This window comes from Lissotriton helveticus, chromosome 1_1, assembly GCF_964261635.1.
Source record: "Lissotriton helveticus chromosome 1_1, aLisHel1.1, whole genome shotgun sequence".
NCBI classification, from domain to species: domain Eukaryota; kingdom Metazoa; phylum Chordata; class Amphibia; order Caudata; family Salamandridae; genus Lissotriton; species Lissotriton helveticus.
This window is the reverse complement of record NC_136057.1, coordinates 805,931,300-805,952,791: the sequence shown is the minus strand read 5'-3', so window position 1 is coordinate 805,952,791 and position 21,492 is coordinate 805,931,300. Positions and strand designations below refer to the sequence as shown.

At 43.7% G+C, this 21,492-nt stretch overlaps 1 protein-coding gene across 1 annotated transcript in view; it reads right to left on the bottom strand.

The window, feature by feature from the left end:
• Positions 1-21,492, bottom strand: part of LOC144770857 (uncharacterized) — a 578,425-nt gene that overhangs the window by 268,506 nt on the left and 288,427 nt on the right. The gene's annotated exons all lie outside the window — the stretch shown is intronic.

The following is a 21,492-nucleotide window of genomic DNA, read 5'->3' as shown; positions in this document are numbered from 1 at the left end:
AATGACTCTTGAGAACCATTGTCTTTTTTTGTAGCCCAATTCACTAGGTTTAGCTTTGTTTTCTATATCTCGAAATCAGGGAAATGGGGAAGAGCTAGGGACATGAGGGCAGGGAGTGATGGCAAAAGTTGACATACATATTCAAACATACATTAACATAAATATATTATCTACTGGTGGTCACCAGTAGGTAGTTATAGTTAGGACCATGTTTCCATAGGAAAATAGTTTTTTGACTTGCCCATACCTTTGGCGCAGTTTGATGAATCTTCACTAAACATTCCCAAAAAATTTACCCCAGTCATTCTGGTTGTGCATGGAATATTTTGAAGGGATGCATCAAATGGGGGCCGAGTAAAAAGGGGGTGGAGGGTGTAAAAAACATGCATTTCCCATGTTAATTCCCATAGGGGATTCAAACAGCCCAAACTGCTTGACGGAATTACACTGAATTTGGCAGAAAGGTAGCTTTTGTTTGCAGATCACACTTTCAGTTATTTCATATACATTTGTTCAGTAGTCTGAAATTAAAGGGAATCCAAATTCGTATATCTATAATCGCAAAGCCTTCGCGAAAATGAGGAACATGTGCAGAGATCTGCAGGGTTCAACCATGAAGTGTTGGCAGCCATCTTGTGGCTCAGCTTCAGTCAAGTCCCAAGAAAAAACACACAAAAAATGAAAAGGGTGCAGGGTAGGAATACCCTAACCCCCTAGCCTTGGTCGTGGGGTCTGAGAGGGACCTTATCAGAGCAAAAAAAGCAGTTTATTTTTTAATTCACTGTGATTTTTGCAAATATTCACAAATATTGCAGTGATTTTTTTTAAGCACGCTCTCCCAGGCTTGCTTTAAATAGTGCCCCTGTTTGGGCCCGGTCCCAGGGACATGTGCATTTTAAGTAATAAGGAGGGGTTGCACGGGCTCCCCTCCTAGGGCTTCCTTATGCCCCAGGGACCACCACCTTCCTGGTGCTCTTGTTTATATTAATGCGGGGGGATGCATGCACCCCGGGTCCCAGGGACCATCAACTCCCCAAGGCTTTAACTTGAAAAGTAGATAAGGGGCTGTGCGGAACCCCACTCTGGAACCACCATGTCCCAAAGGCTTTGAATTTAAAATTGATAGGGGGGTTGCGTGGAACACCCCGGCCCTAGGGACCTATGACCTCCCTGGGGCCAATTCATTTTTTAAAAACAGGGCCAGCCAGTGCATTCAGAAGGAGGTGGCTGCACAGCCCCCCTCCTGGCCTGGAGCCATTAATGGCCCTAGGGACTGCCACCCCCCAAGGGCTGTCTCCTTCTGTGTTCCGGGTTGCCCACGCCCGGGATATAGTTGTTTACTTTTGCTTGGTGGGAGCTTTGACAGCTCCTGCCAAGCAAAAGCAAACACTCCACTTCTAGCAAGCGGAAGCTGTCAAATGGCTCCTGCTTGCTGGAAGCAGAGTTTTAATCTTTTTCTCTGTCCGTAGATATGTGGGCAGGAAAGGAGATGAAACTATTGCTCTTGCATGCAGGGGGCTGCAGTTCCAGGAGCTCCCTATGTGCAACAGCAATGCTGGCTTCCACAGGAGGATGGGAGCCGTCTCGGTCTGTCGGGGACTTGAGGCTCTCCTCGCAGTCCCCATCCTATACACTGGGTACTCTGGGTGGGATGCAGAGCACCCAGGAGACATGGCCGGTGCCCCTCCCCCATTGAATTGTGACCAGGCCCCGGAAATGAGGTTCTGGGGCCGAAATTAGACTGGGGAGGTGGGCCTAACAGCCCCCATCCCCCATTAAGTTTTGTAGGGTTTGAAACTAACCCTCAACGCGAGGCACTTACAAAACAAAAACATAGCAGGTTGAAGCTCCACCTCTGTAAAGGACAAATTATCCTACTTTCTAGGTTTGGTGAAGGAAAAGCAAGTGTGTTTTTTTGGCAATTACATATTGAAAAATGATCTGAAAACCTTTGTGGAGGTGACTGCATCACTGATCTATTGGAGCGCATTTTGTAGGTGACTGTGACAAGTTAGTTGTCTTGTCCTGTCCTGGTGAGAGTCATGGTTCTATTTCCACAAGTAGGCAAATGTGCAAATCACTTGGAAACTTTGCCCATTTGGCCCCGCCCATCTTAGTAGTATGCATAGGTCTTCCTGCCTTTTGACAGAATGATGCTAAGCTTAACTACCCTCAACACATTTGCTGCCGATTTTGGTGAGGAGTTCTTGATGCCGAGAAATATGAGGACATCTCCTCCACACAAAGAAGCACTTACTATAGTTAAGAAGAAAGTTCCTTTCTTGGTGGAAATGTAACTCTTTGTATTCTCGTTGTCTTCTCCATAGGAGGAACCATGTTATCATATATTTCTGGATAAAGACGCACCAGGAACAATCACATTGCCAAAACGCACGAAAGGTCACTGGTGACATTTCCTCGTAGTGTAGAATATGTACTGGACATGCACCCAATGAGTTAGCACTAAGTAATTAATCAGTAGAAAGTACTCCACTTAGCTAGATATTTTGTGCAAACCTGTGGACTTTTGTTGGATTAAAGGGTAGGTGCAGTTCCTTTGTAGCTGAGCCACTCAAACAGCTACTTACACACCTACACAGACACTTAGACATCACTCGGGCACTCACATACACACTGACAGACTACCTCATACACTGATACACCGATTCAAAGACCAACTCAGACACTCACACACCCACTCACATATCCATAGAGCCACTCACAGACCCATTCAGAGACTCAGGCCCCAACAGACAGACCCATACAGCCCCTCACAGAATCATACACCAACTCACAGACCCACTTAGAGACTAACACACCCACTCACAGAATTACATACAAACTCATGGAGGCACTTGAAACCCACTCAGACACATTTACAGACCAACTCAGACACTCACTCAGACACTGATGTACCCCCTCAGACACCCATCAGGAACTTACGCACCCACCCAGACACCCAGTGAGACACTTATGCAGCCACTCACACAATCACTCTGAAATGTCACAGCTTACAGTTAGGAAATATATTATTTTTAAAACCTTAGAAATTCACTTAAAAAATCAAAGGTTACAGTGGCGTTAAAGTTAGGAAACAGCATTACAAAAACCTTAGGAATTTACTGAAAAAATCAAAGGTTACAAGGATGTTAAAGTTAGGAATAGCATATATAAAAACCTTAGAAATTCACTGGGAAAAAAAACAAGGGTTACAAGAACATTATAGTTAGGCTCAGATATCAATCATACAACACCATAGAATTCAGCAGTTACCTGAGTTAACTATATCTAATGCTCCCTCAATGCACTGCTTTTGTCCACACATATTACATCACTCATGACATGATCCCCAAGGGAGGCGCCAGGCCCGGGGAATAGGATCACCAGGGCTGAAATTGACCTAGTGAAGGGGGCATGCAGCCCCCTCCCTTTTTTGTTCATAAAAAAGGCAGGCTTTGGGTGTTAGAGTCCCCATTGTCAGAATCGCAGCTTGGGAGTTGGGCTGCTCAATCCGACCTAAAAATTATATTACTTTAAAACAAAAATGAAAAGGCCAGGCCCCAGGGAATGGGGTCCCTGGGCTGCAATTGGCTCAGGGAGCGCCAATTGAAAAAAGGCCTGGGGTCGCCGTGGCTCAGAGAAGGGGGGCCACACATCCCCCATTCCTTAAAAAAAATTAAAGAAAAATAAAATCTCTAGCAAGTCACCGGAGGCCATGTCCCTTCACCAACACTTTGCAAACGCGCCTCCTGGTGCACTGCTCTTTTGGGGGATTAAGTCCCCTTAGATCCAGAGGGGCCTTGGGGGCTAGCAAGCCCTCCTGTTACCTCAAGTAAGTACCACACAGCAGGTTTGCTGAGAGGTTCTTCGAGGCCACACCACCTTTCCCCATCGCTCTGCAAACGTGAGTCCTGCCATGCTATTTGTTGTGCACTGACACAGGCTAAATTTAACTTTGGAGGTATTATTAACTAATTGTTTGCTCACTTTCAACACTAAAAAGTTGTTTAACATGCTACATTGCTGATCTGTCAAAATACAACTTTTCCCTTTCCGAGTTGGTCGATCTGCCCAGTGCCTTGCCTTGTTTTAAATGCCAAAATGCAAAAATGTCATGTGCTATGAAACACACATTTGCTCCACTCTCTGTGTGGCTCTTGTGCATCGTATATCACAATAATTTAAATGAGTTCGCATTTATCTTCTTTGGGGTTTTCCTTTTACTTTGGGCATGAGAAGCTAAGTGGTTAGGCAATTCTTTCTGTCGGCTACCTCACTACATAATGTCCAATATTAAATTCTTATTCTGAAACAGTTTTATTTTAGGCTACATGGGCTACCACTCAATTTGTGCAATGAAGCAATGATGTGCTTTGACAAGGGCAATAATGTAGCCCCAGAGTTTACAATCAAATGGATCACTTTTGTCATCAATATGATGTTGGATGTTTTACGTTGAAGATGATTCATGTCATAAACATACCTGTTTTTTTGCTGGCAAATTTGCCTATGCTTGACTCATGCACTCTGTCACAGACCCACTAAGACACTCATGCATCCACTCACAGACCCACTCAGAGGCTCACAGATCCACTCAGACACTTGCGCATTCACTAACAGAAGCATTCCCACACTTATGCACCCACTCACACACCTAGTAAGACAATTATTCAGGCACTCGCAGACCCACTCAGACAGCCACACACCCACTCACACACCCATTGCGACACTCACACGCTCATTTTCAAAGGTTACATGTTACAGTTAGGAAAGTGTACAGGGATGTTCTAGTTAGGCTCTGTGAAATTCAGCAGTTATAGTTACCTGAGCTAACTAAAACGTATGCCACAGTGCACTGCTTATAATCTCACATATTACAGCACTCATGACATGATCAGTGACATCACTCACTACATCATTGATGACATCTCAAATGATATCACTCATGACATCATCTACAGAACCATCACACACCCATTCATATCCCCATAGAACTTCTCCTACATCTACTCTCACACAACTGCTCACATACTCATTCACAGATCAATACCAGTACTCACACAACCAATCCCTCAACCATAGAGCCAAAGATAAATAAACAGACACTTACATAACTACTCATACACCCTTAAAGCTACTCACACACCCACATAATCACCCGTATAGAAACTCACACAGCCACTAACTCGCCCATACAGGTACTCACACAGCTTACCATAAGGCCACTCACACTGACACTAGCTCACCAATACAGCTACTCACACACCCACTCACTTACCCATACAGCCACTGAAAGCCACTCACTCACCCATACAACCGCTCACACACCCATGCAGTCACACACCCACAGGCCACTTACCCATTCACACATCCATATAATGACTCACACTCACTCACTCACTCACTCACGCTTATAGGCACTCACACAAACATTTACTCTCCAATACAGCCACTCCAATCCACCCACTTACCTATACACACACTCAATTAGCTCCTCTCTCACATATACAGCCACTCACACACCCACTTCCTCACCCATACATCCACTCTCACAGTCACTCAGACACCCATACAGATGCTCACACACCCACTCTCTCTCCAATACAGCCACTCTGGCACCCAGATAGCTACTCATATAGCCACTAAAACATCCAGACAGCAACTCACACACCCACATACACACCAATACAGCCACAGATATCCACTCGCACACTGATAAAGACATTCAAATAGTCACTCAGATGCGATTTGTTAGAAATAGTATGGCTAATTACTAGTACAGAAAAAATAGTAATTTGACTTATGCTGTCAATATATCTTTAAATCTCAGAAAATTTTATGAAACACTTAAACTAACAGGATGATGTCATCAGTGATGTCACTGACCATGTCATGAGTGACGTAATATAAGAGGTCATAAGCAGTGCACTGAGTTAACAATAACTGCTTAATTCTATGGTTTTGGATGACCAGGGCTGCACTGGTCGCAGCGGGCACCGGGCGTTTCCCCGGTGGGCCACCACGTTGGGGGCTGGACTTGGGCCCCAGGGGGCTGTTTTTTTTAACGGGGTTCAGCAATATCAGCCCTCTGTAACAAAATCGGCCAAAAACAGCCCTCGCAAACAGCTCGGCTGCACCCCCCTCAACCCAGGGGAGCCGGCCGAGCAGTTTGCCAGGGCCGGTTTCCATTCCCAGCCCGGCCCTGTGTATGACTGATGTCTGAGCCTAACTATACAGCCCTATAACCTTTGTTTTTTTCAGTAAATTCTAAGGTTTTTTTCCATTCTATTTCCTAACTATAACGTCCCTGTAACCTTTTGCTTTTCTCAGTGTAGATATAAATGTATGTATGTGTATATAAATATATATGTGTGTGTGTGTGTATATATTACCTACTGGCGGTCGCCAGTAGGTATATATAGTTAGGATTTTTTCTCTATGGGTTTTTTGAAAATTCTATGTCTAATAACTTTGGCGTTTGTGGACGGAATTGGCTGAAATTTTCAGGAAAATGGCACATTTTGTTTCTGAGCAGCCCTTGAAAATTTGGGGGGGGTTCGTCCAGGGGGGGCCGAGAAAAAAGGGGGGTCCCAAAACGTGTTTTTAACATTGAGTTTTCCATAGGGCGGTTGGCCTCACTTTTAGCCCGAACGGCTGAATGGATTTGCACGAAACTTGGCAAAATTGTAGGGACTGGTAGCCCGATGTGCCTTTTGTAGGTCTCAATATATGTGCTCCAGTGGATTTTGAGAAATTAACGTTTAAAAAAAGATATATATCTGTAAGCGCGGACCAGGCAGCGCTCTGGTTCGCGGACTTTTCGCGCAACGGAGCTTTGTGAAGCGAAGCTGATTGGTTCTCCGGCGTCTGTCAACATTCCAAACAGTCCGTAGCGGCCGCCATCTTGTCTCTCGGTAGGATCGAGAGACAAGAGGAGGTCAAAACAAAGGGGGAAATAACTATAAGGGGGCATAGTAGATCCTCGCTGACCCCCTAGGTTTGATGTGGAGGTTTTAAAAGGGCCCCGCGGGGCAAAAAAAAATAATAAAAATAATAATTGAACGGCTGAATGGATTTGCACGAAACTTGGCAAAATATTAGGGACTGGTAGCCCGATGTGCCTTTGCTAGGTCTCAATATATGTGCTCCAGTGGATTTTGAGAAATTAACGTTCAAAAAAAGATATATATCTGTAACAGCGCTCCGCTTCGCGTAACGGAGGTTTGCGAAGCTGATTGGTCATTCTGTCACTGGGCTATAGTTGGGCTACATCTGGCTGATATTTGGGCTACATTTGTTTTTTTGTGTGTCTGGCGGCCATCTTTGGGCTACATTGGGCTACATTGGGCTTCATTGGGCTACATTCGGCTAATTAGCAAATAGCTCATCGCAAACTAGGAATGGTAAAGAATCGCTATTTATTCCTTAAAGTTCGCTATTTAGGAAATGCAAATAACTTTGATGATACATATGGCGGTTCATCTCTAACAAGATAAGAAGCATAGGGATAGATTTATGATGACTGGCGCATCACCAGGGATGTGTTAGTCATTCTGTGCCGCTGTTCCGTCACCTATGGTGTGCTGCATTTACAATGCGGCGCATCATGGGGCAAAAACAGCACAGATGCGTGATGTATCTGTGCCGTAAAGGTGGCGCATTGCTGGAGTTGTATCGCAAGTGTGATGAAGCTCCAGCAAGGGTCGGGGGTGCCCCTGTCGCAGGGTTTCTGTTCTCACACAGAACTGTGGACAGAGGATTGGAACCTCGGCGAATTAGGGTGTCCCAAAACTCACGTTAGTAATCAAAAACTATTTAGCAAGCTAGGTACAGTGTCACATTGGATATAACAAACTCTCAATGTTTAGACAATCCAGAATATGAACTTATAGTACCTCAGGATACGTGGAACTCATGAACAGTCGGTCGTTATAGATTTCTTAGAAACCAGAACATGGAGTTAAGAAGAACAGATGTGTATTTGAAATGTTTATTTACTAATGCCGTCTTCTCAGGCGTAGTACCTTAGATAATAAAAGTACACATATTATCAGTAGCAAAATTACCAGCATAGTTACTAGTACATAAAAAGTGAATGGTGATAGTATGTTAACATGCTGTAAATTAATAAGAGTTAGCAACACTTATAAGCAGCCGCGGGCCGTGGAGGGAGTTACGGTGAGGCAGGGAGGCGGGGAGGGGGAGAAGCAGGGTGGAGAATACAAGTACACATATTATCAGTAGCAAAATTACCAGCATAGTTACTAGTACATAAAAAGCGAATGGTGACAGTATGTTAACATGCTGTAAATGAATAAGAGTTAGCAACACTTATAAGCAGCCGCGGGCCGTGGAGGGAGTTACGGTGGGGCAGGGAGGCGGGGAGGGGGAGGGGCAAGGTAGAGAGGGCTCCACCCTGCTTCTCCCCCTCCCCGCCTCCCTGCCCCATCGTAACTCCCTCCACGGCCCGCGGCTGCTTATATCTCACCCTCCCTAATACACATATTATATTATTTGCTAAGAAGGTCTCTTTGTGTTGGTTTAGGGCGTGCCCATACTTTAGTGTCTTAGATTTGAAGGAATCACATCAGCATACACCAGCTCTCTCTTCATGTGAACCGCATCAACTGTTGTGTATGTGTGTTCGGCAAAGCAATATAAAACCCGCCTCATGCCCAGAATTGGCAGAAGTTGCACTTATGTTATGAGTATGAAGTCGTGGAGATCAGACCTCATAACAATTCTGTATCGTGTTGTTCTTGAAACTTTAGCACTCGCTGTACAGATATAGTTTAACAAGTAAAGCAGATAGTAGACCAATAACATATTATTCTCATGTAAACCACGATGAACTACTAGGTGGAAAGCTAAAGCAACAACTAAGTGTCGTGTGCAGAAGTTGCAAAAAAGGAAAAATGGCGTTTAAACCGGTAATGAGCCCATGCTAACTTAACACGGTGTAAAGATATCCAGGACCTAGATGACACCTCCTCATGATCCGGAAACGAACTGAATAAGATAATAGAAGTGCCATCTCATGAGAGCAGATTGCAAGTTTATATGTGGACGGTCCGCAAGGTAAAGCATTAAAAACTAGGAAAATTCAATGCTAAAGAAAAATAAAACAGCCAAGTACTTTATCGAGTCTTAAGCCAATAGGCAAGGTAAATAATAAAAACTTGACAAATAAGTCAATGAATTGTCAATGAAATGCTAGTACTCAGCATATCAAACATGAAAAAGGTCTATGACATAACTGTGTATGCAAAATAAGCTGCAACAGCCTCCAATAGGAAGTCACCGTCTTCATCCGAAAACAGTTCAGCCATCCAATTTAAAAGCGGAAAAGAACATACGTGCTCTCCCAGCACCGGATCCTCTATCACCATCAGAGGACAGCTCGGTGGGTTTTCAAGAAAGCTGTGTTCCAAGAAAGACTGTGCTGCCGCCAGTAAATTCCAGTGACCAAGTAGTCCATGCATCAATGCCACAGCCATAATCCTCTCGCCAGGACAAATCAACTCGTGAGTAATGATAGGAGTCATCAGCTGATTAAAGTCGACGTCAGGAGAAACCGGTCCGCAGAGACACAAATCAATGGCCCAATCGAAATCACAGGTCAGGCAGTGAAATACAGGCTGGACACAGGTGAAGTAGGAGAACCGAAAAGATAATCCATATGCCGTGCTTAATATCGCCAACGGCATTGTGCCATAATATTCTAGCATGCGATTGCGGAACAGTGTCAGCAGCTGCAGGGTCGGAGGTTGCATAGGAGGGACATCCATATTTAAAAATGTAAAAAAGCACAAGAGCGTCCGCTGGTAATGCAAGTAAAAATGCCAATCCACGAACCAGAGTGCAGAAAATACAATGAAAGGGAGCAGGGATGACTCCAAAGATTTTCTCAAATGAAGTCACGAGACCACTGGTAACAACTTTAAAAAAGTGTGCCAGGGATTTTGTGGAGGATGCGTTAAAGATAGTCGGAAACATGTTGCTGAAATTGAAAGGCAAACCTGTGTACGGGTGTTCGCTATGTGAAGTACGAAAGTTTCACGGGCCGAACTCAAGGCCACCTCTCTCTGAGACAAAAGAGCTCTTATTCTTGCCATGCCGTTGAAACGTGTCCCAAGGTTGGTATTTGTGGCCAGATTGAAAACTCCCTATGTTCATGTGTGGGAGGAAATAGAACATTTCTGCAGCAAATAACCCGTTCACTTACTGTTACGATAAAAGGAATACTTTTAATTAACTCAGAACAATCTTCATTATTGAGCATCAAATAACTACCATTTTCCAACAACTTGAACGTGGGGATGATAGCAGGAACTGGCGTGCCTTGCAACACGCAAGCCATATTTGGTCGGTGTTTGTTGCATGAATCGTGTAACTGTATGTGCCTACACATTAGTGAATGATCTGGCGTCTCAGTGCATTCCTCTCCATTCAGATAAACTTCTTGATCATCTTTGAAACATCTGTATGTGTATGGAAGCGACCAGACCTCATGAACAAAAGCACTACCTAAAGGTTCATAAAGACCTATTGGTATATATTTCATACAATTTGAAAACTTATATAAAGCAAAAGGCAGCGTTATTAAACCGTGGATAAGGCATGTTGCCAAAAAACCCGCAATCCTCTGCTGATGATGTCACTGAGCATGTCATGAATGATGTAATATGTGACATCATCAGCAGTGGATTATGGGTAATAGTATCTCTAGTTTACTCCCCTATAGCTGTCTTTCTTTTAACATAAGTGTGTGTTTCCTTCCCTTATACTTACTGTTTTTGGTTCGCTTCCAGTTCGCGTACCAGCGAGCGAACTAGGAAGCGAACTAAGAGAAATAGAGGTTGGCACAGTTCCAAATATTGTACCAATTTTTTAATAACGGGGAGGTAGTTCTGAAAAGAACTTTTTTTTTTATTTTTCTGAACATTTTTTTACTGTTTTTGAATTTTTCGGAACAGTTTTATATTTTTTTGGGGTTTTCTTGGAGGGGGCAATGAAAACGATTCATTGTAAAGGGCTCAACAGGAGCAACAAAACAAAAAAAAGAAGTATTTATTATTTTGGGCGTTTCGGACAAACTTGCATATGATAGTCAATAGCTCTGTTGATCAGAGTGATGCTTCTTTCTCCGTAGGAAATGAATCCATCGCAAAATACGCAGGTGTGTTTTACTTCACCAAATCTCATTTGTATATTTGGCACCATCTCCCTGCCCTCTGGTCCCGTTACTTCCGGTACAACAGATCTTCTGGCCATAATAGGGAGATTATCTAGGTCGTTCCGAAACTGTGCAGCACTGTAGTTGTTAGGATGCCACCTAGTCATATGGCGATGCATTGTGTAGTTTCCGAAACTGTATTTTTTGTCGGTCCCTCTGGACAGTCTATCTTGACATTTAAGGCAAGTTACGTATCTTGCATTTACTTTTTTCTGACCTTTGGGAATTTTAAAAAATTGCCAAATGAAGTTTTCTTTCCGGTGAGACGTCTTGGGCTGCTCAGGCAAAAACTGCCTCTCTTCGTGCTCGTCCTCCTGTTCCTCTTCTTCTTCTTCTTGTTGAATTACAACTTGAGCAGGTGGTCCACTCTTCCTTGGATGTGGTGGAGGTGGTGGGGAAGCACCAGCTGAAGCTACTAAAGAAGCCATTGCTCAGTGATCACAAAGGGTCTTTCTCTCACAATGATGAAAGTCAGAGTGAGGAAAGAAGGAGGGATTTTCATCATTTGGGAAAAACAAGAGTTCTCAACCAATCAAAAGTGTTCATTTTAGATTATATGACCTAGTCTTACATCATTAGGAAACCAAAAGTGAAATGAACCAATGAAAAGTGTTATTACCAAGTCACATGACTTGCTGTGTTTACGTTAAGCGCTTTGCAGGGCCTCCCGGTTTGCTTCCAGAAACCTGCGCTTTGGCACTCGCTTCGCGTACCAGTTCGCTAACGTAGCACGTCATATGACGTATCACGCGACAACGTGAAACGTCATGCGGACGGGAGGCGTCACGATGTTGTTTTCTAACGCGGCACTTGCGGTAAAGAAACGTTTACCGGCTCGCGGTCTATTTCGCGGCATCAAGGTCAGCTAACGGGAAGCTTCCCGATTCGCGAAGCGGGAACGAAGAAAAAAAAATATTTAAATAAAAAATTATTCATAAACATATAAAATATATTTTTGGATTTAAAGAAGAATACATTTTACAGCTACAGATATTAGCTGTTAAAAAACCAATGAAATTCACAGAAAAAACCATAGGTTATAGACCATATATAGTTAGGAATTAGCATTTACAAAACCTTGAAAATTCACTGAAAAAACCATAGGTTATAGACCATATATAGTTAGGAATTAGCATTTAGAAAACCTTATTGTACTCACACAAAACCATTGAAATTCCATATATAGTTAGTTGCACTAACTATATATCGCGCACCCGCAATCCACTGCTGATGATGTCACATATTACATCATTCATGACATGGTCAGTGACATCACTGATGACATCACTGATGACATCTCAAATGACATCACTGATGACAACATCCAGTGACTGTATGTTTCTGTAAAGTTAAAATATGTCTTAGATATTGAAGAATGAGTGGATGTATAAGTGTCTGGATGAAGGATTTAGTAGGTGCGTGACTGACTGTATGAGTGAGTGATTAAATGTGTCTCACTGAATGCATGGGTTAGTGACTAAACTGTCTTAATTTGTGCATCATTATGTCTGTTGTGATGTAAACTGCTGCATGTGTTGATCATTAGCTATACGAGAGGCTATATGTGTTATTAATTGGTTGCCCAAGTATTTCTATGGGAGATTGAGTTTGTGTGGGGGTGGCTGGGAGGTGTGTGACTCTGTGCATAGATGTGTGAGCAGTTGATTCACTAGGTGTATGAGTTCAAGAGTGCATGTGGAAAAAGCTACATGGGCGGTTGACTGTGTGCATGAGTGTATTGATGAGTGAATGGATATCTCAATGCTACATGTCATAGTAAGTACATATGTAAAACACAGTACATGTGAGAGTTGGCATATATAAATAACTGTGCATGAGAGCCACTGAATGTGTGAGTGGCTGTATGGATCATTGTGAACTTGTATCAGGGATTGTATAAGAGAGTAAATATGTGTTAGTATATGTTTGAATAAGTAAGGTGTGTATAACTGTATAGTTGAGGAAATGGAGGTGAGATTGTTTCTTTGCATGACTGACTAGGTGTGTGAGTAACTCCATGGATGAGTGACAGTGTGTGAGTGTCTGTATACACTGAGTGTATCTAAGGTTATATTAGAGTCTGAAGAGGTTTATCGTATTAGCACAAGAATGATGTCAAATGAGATGTCATCAGTGATGTCATCAGTGATGTCATTTGAGATGTCATCAGTGATGTCATCAGTGATGTCACTGACCATGTCATGAATGATGTAATATGTGACATCATCAGCAGTGGATTGCGGGTGCGCGATATATAGTTAGTGCAACTAACTATATATGGAATTTCAATGGTTTTGTGTGAGTAAAATAAGGTTTTCTAAATGCTAATTCCTAACTATATATGGTCTATAACCTATGGTTTTTTCAGTGAATATATATATATATACACACACACACACACACACACACACATATACATACAATTCACAGTAGCAGCTGTCACGTAGTTCAGACCTAGTTACAATAGGAAGAGTATATTTTCGTTTGCTAACAACTTTGGCACCATTTGACAAATTTTGACAATTTCCACTGCAGCTCCATCCTTGAAGTTTCCGTGGTGATCCATCAAGCAGCGGCCGAGAAAAAAGAGGGGTCCCAAATGCAATTTCCCCATGCAGTTTCTATAGGGATGTTTGAACAGAGCTACAACCAAAAAGGCTGCAAGGAATTACACAAAGTTTAGCAAAAAGCCTTATCTTTACCCAGAAAGTGTGTATTTGGGGATTTGGTGTAGTTTTTGAGAAATTAAGGTTCAAAATATATGCATATCTGGACTACTGGGCTAAAATAGAAAAATGTAGACCTTCTGATTGTTTGAGTGAGCGTTCCGAGTGATTGGCCTCAACATAAAAAAAAAATGTTGGGGCAGCCATTTGAGGGTCCAGGGACTTGGTTCCTTGGCCTATATACTTTTTTTTAAATAATATAAGTGGCCCAATAGGGATATTCTGCCTCTCCAAGTACTTGTGGGTGGTCCCAAAGGCTACAAGTTAAAAAACATGAAAGGGTTTTTTGCCTTAATCCCACAGTACTCCAGTGGGGTTGAGGCAAAAAAAAACAGCAGCTGTGTTTTTTTTAATTGACCCATTGACCCTTTGGGTAAGGGAGGCCCATGGGTCAAATAAAATTTAATATTTAAAATCATGGTGGGGAAGGCAGGCGTGGTATCCCCCCACATTGAGCTGATTTAAGCCCTGGAAACCTCATCCCCCAGGGCTTGTTTTTTTTAAAAGAGGAGGAGTCATGTACCCCTCCTCCCAAGCCTATGTTGGCCCTTCCTGCTCCATACCTAAGGACCCAGTGCATTATTCGAAGGGGAGGGGGCATGGTTCCCCCTCTGAGCTGATTTCGTCTCTGATGAATATCCACCTATTGCTTTTTATCTTTTGTTTTAAGGAGCGGAGGGGAGTGTGCCTCCCTCCCCCTGCCCTCAAGTTGATTTTGGCCTTGGGGACCCCTTCCAACTGTGCATTTCTGAAACAGTGTCCCTGGGACCTCAACCTCTGGGACAGGTTTAGCTCCCTCCACAGTTCAGGCAGGGAAGACTACATTGCTCCCACTGCACAGGAGCACAGATCTTTCTCTCTGCCTGTGATCTGGCACAAGCAGAAAGAAAAGCTGTTCCTGTGGGGGAAGCAAATATGAGAAACAACATTTAATACACAATCTGCAGCCATATTGTATGTGAACAGACCTGCACATATGTGGATTCATGTGTGACTCAGAGAAGGAAGCCTTCCTGCTAGTGTTTATGTTTCCATGGTTCTGACTTCTAGGGCCAGATGCATCAAGCATTTTTCTCCTCCCATACGGCCCGAATCGCAGATTCCACCCAATTCCGATAGGAAAAAATGCTTTTACGATGCAGCAAACACAGGTTTGCAATTCGTAATTCAGAAGGGGTGTGTTTAGGATGCCCCTTCCAAATAGCGAATCCTAACGGTATGCATGAATGTTTTGTGACCGTAAATGCAGTCGCAAAACATTCGTATTTTACCACCTACTTCAAGTAGGTGGTAACCCATTCGCAAATGGGTAGAGGTCCCCAAGGGACCCCTGCCCCTTTGTGAATGTTTGTAAAATCATTTTTTAAGAGCAGGCAGTGTTCCACAGACCACTGCCTGCTCTTGAAAAATGAAAAGAAAACTTTAAATTGTTGTTTTCGAAACTCATCCTGTTTTCCTTTAAGGAAAACGAGCTGCATTTCAAAAACAATATTGCTTTATTTAAAAGCAATCACAGACATGGTGGTCTGCTGAGCCCAGCAGGACACCATCCCTGTGGGTTTTGTGCTGCCTAGGGGGGTTCGCAATTTGCGACCTACCTCATTAATATTCTTGAGGTAGGTATTTGCGATCCCCGAGGTATCGATAAAAGTGTTCCACACACTTTCATGCATTCTGTTTTGCGATCTTCTAATTACAAATCCCAAAGATTCGCAATTAGGAAATCGCAAAATGGTTTCTTTATGCATCCCGCCCCTAGTTCCTTACTGTATAGACTCCTTCCTAAAATGTATTGATACCACTGCCATTTGCTTTTGCTCACGGGATAGCTCAGCCCTGCTTTACCTCTCGTTTTACTCAAAGGTTTCATGCCTGGTTAATTAGTATCCAGGTTAACTACATCTGAGTGCCTTCCTCCAAGATGGCTTATCAACATCTCAGTACTTTCTCTGTTGTGTGGTCTCTAGTAGAAAATGGGTGATTCAGTTTGCACGCGCAACTGTGCTCTTGGTCTACTGAATGAACCAGCTAATAAATGTGGAGTAAACATGGAACCTTTCAGTAAAGGGATCCTTTCCTATTGTCTACTAGACATAGCTATTGTTATTCGTATGTGCATTAAGTAATCATAATTAATAAGATGGTTAATAACGATAGGCTATGGGCATGAATTCGAGTTTGGCAGTCAGATTGCTCTGTCACAAACTTGACTGGTATCCCTTCGCCTTATTACAAGTGCACCTAATGCAACTGTAGTAAGGCTTGTGGGATATCCTTGCCATTTATGACAGAGTAACCTGTCTGCTAAGCTCTAAATCAGGCCATAAATCATTAAATACGTATATCAAAAGATTATCAAAGTGAAAGTTAGGTGTAACCTATCAAATTCTACTTGTCACATCCATGACTCACCCGTAGGGGTCCTTGGGTACTCTCAAAGAAGTGCAAGGAACAGATGCGCTTTACTGGAAAGCAGTTATTTGAGATTTTAAATGTATCCCTGCTGATTAGACACAACTCCTACACTTAGATTATTTACAAACAATTATTTATTTCACTTAATGTAAGGACACAGTGATTTATTATTTAATCTAGTGTATGTACATGCAATAATGTATACTTTCCCTTGTGGTTTGCCTGTTTATTTAACATTTATTTTGACCTCATTACACAATCCCTGACCCACCCAGACCCCTACTGTCAACCCTGCTGGCATCAGTGCGGCCCTCGGTCACACCACAGACCGTACTGTGTGGCCCCTCAACACATTTTTAGGTCTCGGCCTGCGAAAGACTGCGCACAAGCGCACTCGAGCTGGCGAGATTTAATGAGGTAGGGTATTTTTCACTAGCGTGGTTAATCCCCGCCCCTCTTTTCCATTGGCTGGCATCACCGTTCATGCTAAACGGTGGCCAGCCATTGGAGAAGAGGTCCTAGTGACGTTCTTCTTTCTCTTTTAGCCCCGTCCTTTTCAGAGTGGCTTACTTGACTTACTGGTGGCGTAAAAGGTTTCTTATCTTCTTTATGGGGCAATCTGTTTCGCCCCATAAAGAAGATAAGGAACCGTTTACCGCAGCAGTAAGTCATGCCGAGCCCGTCTGAAAAGGACGGGGCTAAAGGAGAAATTTCTTTTATTTTAGTATAATCGCGGCACCCGCGCTTTACTTTTAAAATGTTAGAAGTAAATTGCGGGTGCCACGATTATACTAAAATGAAAGAAATAGATGTTTTTTCTATTTCTTTCATTTTAGTATAATTGCGGCACCCGCGCTTTACTTTCAAAATGTAAGAAGTAAAGCGCGGGTGCCGCGATTATAATAAAATGAAAGAAATAGAAAAAACATCTATTTCCTTCATTTTAGTATAATCGCGGCACCCGCAATTTACTTCTAACATTTTAAAAGTAAACCGCGGGTGCCACGATTATACTAAAATGAAAGAAATAGATGTTTTTTCTATTTCTTTCATTTTAGTATAATTGCGGCACCCGCGCTTTACTTTCAAAATGTAAGAAGTAAAGCGCGGGTGCCGCGATTATAATAAAATGAAAGAAATAGAAAAAACATCTATTTCTTTCATTTTAGTATAATCGCGGCACCAAAAATTTACTTCGGCTACACATGTGCATGTTAACCGCCTCTAATCCTGGGCCTGGAGTAGAGTTGTGCTCAGCACATAGCGCTTCAACAACTCATCCGCGACAGTAAGCGCTATAGAAATATAATTACAATATTGTTTGCTAAAAGGCGGATTTAGAGGCACGGTGTAAAACATGCACGCGGACAAGACCACACGCATGTACACACATGCAGACACACAGACACAATCCCAGAAAGATAGAGATACACACACATGAAGACACAAATATTCAAACAGACGTGCACACTCTGAGACGTGCACGCGCAGGCTCACATGTACAGGAGTGTTTGCACAACAGAGAGGCACGGAGGCATGGACAAAGATACTGGCACGCCCCAGGCAGGCACGCACAGGCAGACGTGTGGATGGACTGGTGCAGCTGCACACACACACGTGCACAACCAGATGCACAGTTACACGCACGTATGGGCACAGACAATGGCACACCCACATGCGCTGGCACAGAGAGCGAGACTACGCAGCACGATGTGTGCCCCTTTGCGCATAGAGACTGCCAGGTAGGGGTGGCTGAGTGCCAGGGTTCCCCAGCACTGCCCACAGAGAGTGAGACTGCGCAGCGCGATGTGTGCCCCTGGGCGCATAGAGACTGCCAGGTGGGGGTGGCAGGATGCCCTGCGCTGCAAAATCCAACACTGTCCCTGCGCTGCAAAACCCAACACCGTCCATATAACTTGTAATTTCACATAAAGGCACACGCACAAATTCTCTCTCTCGCACACACACACACACACACACACACACAATCTCTCACACGCACACATAATCTGTCTTTCTATCTTTTACACACACAATCCCTCTCACAGTGTGTCCCTCCCCTTCTCTCTCATACACACACACAGTACGGACGTGACAATCAGATTCACGCCTTATAGGAGACAGGCGTTCGGGGGTCGCCCGTGAAGACACAACCAAGGATAAGACAAAAACACACACTCTCAGCTGTTATTAAGAGGAGCCATCATGGGTGGGGGGGAGCTATCAGCACCAGCTGCGTGTCACCAGAGAGGGTTTAATTCAGGGTTATTCACACATTCAAGAAAAGGTGAGAGGAGGAAAGGGGAGGGGGCAGATTGCAGGCACGAGCAGAAATGTGAACAAACGCGTGTCTGCACGCCTATGATTACATGTGGAACATAGGTGTGTGTGTGTATAATATCCAATATATAACTATGTTAAACTGCTTCTGTGGAACCATGTGAATACATATCTAAAGAAGCATAGATTATGCAGCCCCATATCACGGAAATAAACACCCTTTTCATTGCTGTTCCTGTCCGGATCTCACTGCCCTCAAGAGCAGGTTCAAGCCTTGGTTGTTTTAGAGTGTCTATCCTTCACAGGAGCAGCGCCCAGATGCCCCAGCCTGGGTGAGCTGTGCTATGCCAACTGTCCGAAATAAATCAATAAAGAAGTATGTGTGTTCGTGAATATACTATGTGTATATATTAATTTTAAATACATGTGGGAATATATATATATATATATGTAGATATATGTGTATATATATATATATATACACACACACACACACACAATATATATTTTATATATTCAGATACATATCTATGCACACACTCAAACACACGTATGGGAATACGTGAGATTTTACTATAAACAAACTGAAGAATATACATGTAAACAATTCGGATAGTGTGTACTTATGTCCGTGTGTGCGAGAGCATTGCTCATTTGTTCAGATTTTTCTGAAAATGGCTTAAAAAGCCTGTAGCTAATTTTAAGACACCGCTGTCACTATAATATTGTGTGTGTGTGTGTAATGCACAAACAGAATTAAACATGTATTAAAATTGTCATTTTCTCCTTGCGCACACACAGCTCGTCACAGCCACACCTCTCAATGCAGGCAGGATTAGGGTTTAGGGTACCCAAATGACCGCCGTCAAATCCAGTTTGCTGGCTTGAGCGGCTCCAGACAGAGCCCGAATAGCGCCCTGATCTGCGCGGCGCTACAAGGATCAGGGTGTGCACAGATATTGGGGCTCGGAGAGACATGTACAGCCTTAAAGGCAGGTTGGGAACCAGCGGCGATGCTGCTTTGACAAGAGACTATTAGGTAGAAGGGGGTGGGGCGCGCACACGTCTGTCCCCCCTTTACTCCCACAAAAGCGATAGGACTCTGGGACGCCCCAAAAAATGAAGCATTTATCATATAGTGATCGCCCACCTCGTCTAAATTCAGAATGAACTGCTACCTGGTTTATTCTGGCTCACTGGATGTGATATGTCTATTGGGTTTCTTTTCCAAATGAAATTAAAACGTTTTAACCAACAAGAATTTAAGCAGAATTTCAATTTCTTCCAACAATCATGAATTGCCCTGAAGTTGTTCCTTCGAAACAGCGGCGGGGATTGTCACAAACAACGGCCGCCATGTTGGGAAGAGCCCTCGTCAAACTTGTCTGGGTTGGATTCTGAGGGAATCTCAAGTCCTAGCCCTTGTCAGCTCTGACCCCAGTCACCCGCCCCCAGCTCACGCCTATGCTCTCTCTTTCTCACAATGACTGTAAAGCTGGGCCAGGACGAGGCCGCCAAAAAGCTGCTGGTCAAATGGTGTGCGGCCGCAGTGCCGGGAGAGGAGCCCACGGAGGAGGAGGCAGCTTCCCGGGACCCCCAGGAGGAGGGCGAGCAGGATTTTCAGCCATCCTTGCAGCCCTCCCCGGACCAGAGACACTTTCAGCGAGCGAGAGATGAAGGTGAGGGGCAGCGGCTGTGGAGGGCAGAGTAACAGCCTGCAGGGGGGTAGGCAGGGTGCAGAGGGATGCTGCAGCTTAGGCTCGGTGAGTGGACGGGGTGCCGAGGAGTAGCCTGGTGTCCTGGCCCGGTGAGTAGGCGGGGTGCAGGCGGTAAGAAGACGCAGGCAGCCACCGTGCATGGTAAGCCTGCCTGCAAGGTGTCTCGGTGGGGTGCAGGGATGTCATGTCTCAGTCTTCAGGGCGTATGGATCATGGATGGAGGGCGGGTAAGCACATCATAATGTTCTGTGGCGGGTACAGGGTCTTTGGATGGATTGAAAGCAGCACAGCCTAATGTTCCAGGAGCTTTTTTGGGTGGGATACACCCTAGGAAGTAGTGTTCGGATTGTTATAGTGCTGACACGCTTGGCGGTTGAGGGGATCCTGGAACTAAGGAGTACAGTTGGTTCAAGAGAGCTTTAGGGGTGCTTTGTAATTGACACATCAGTTTTAGGGGCAAGACCGGAACGCATGGTACACACCCATGCTGTCTCTCCCTACTACTTCACCCATCCTCCCTCGTGTCCACCACTCCTCCCCTTCCTAGTCATTGCTTGTTAATCCTTGTTATGCTTTGCTTTAGAATTCGAATATATTTTTTTGCCGTCTTATAACTTGTTTTCAGTTGTGCAGTTATAATCTCAACCTGATTTTGTTTTTGCCGTCTTATAACGTGTTCAGTTGTGCTGTTATAATGTCACCCTGTTATGCTATACTATTTTGTATGCTGCTGTGATGCTATGTGCTATGATGGTGTGTAATTTGTTATAGTGCTTTCTGATTCTGTTTAATAGAACTGAACTCTAAGTTATGTCTATATTATCGCATGTTATACGTCAATTACAAGGGAACATATGTATTTTAATTTACGCGAGTTTCAGCTATTGACATTGCAAATGACAATGCCATTTATTTATCTGTTTTCAAAACCAACCAAAAAATTGTCATTTACAATACCAATAGCTCTAACTTTTGCAAAGGCGAGACCGTTGCATTGTAAATTCTTGTTGCGAGTAGCCATGTGTTATACTGTATATTTTATAAACCCTGCCCAGAAGTGCACCCAGGACCAATCATTAGCACTACACATAAAGCAAATTACAAATTAGACAAATAC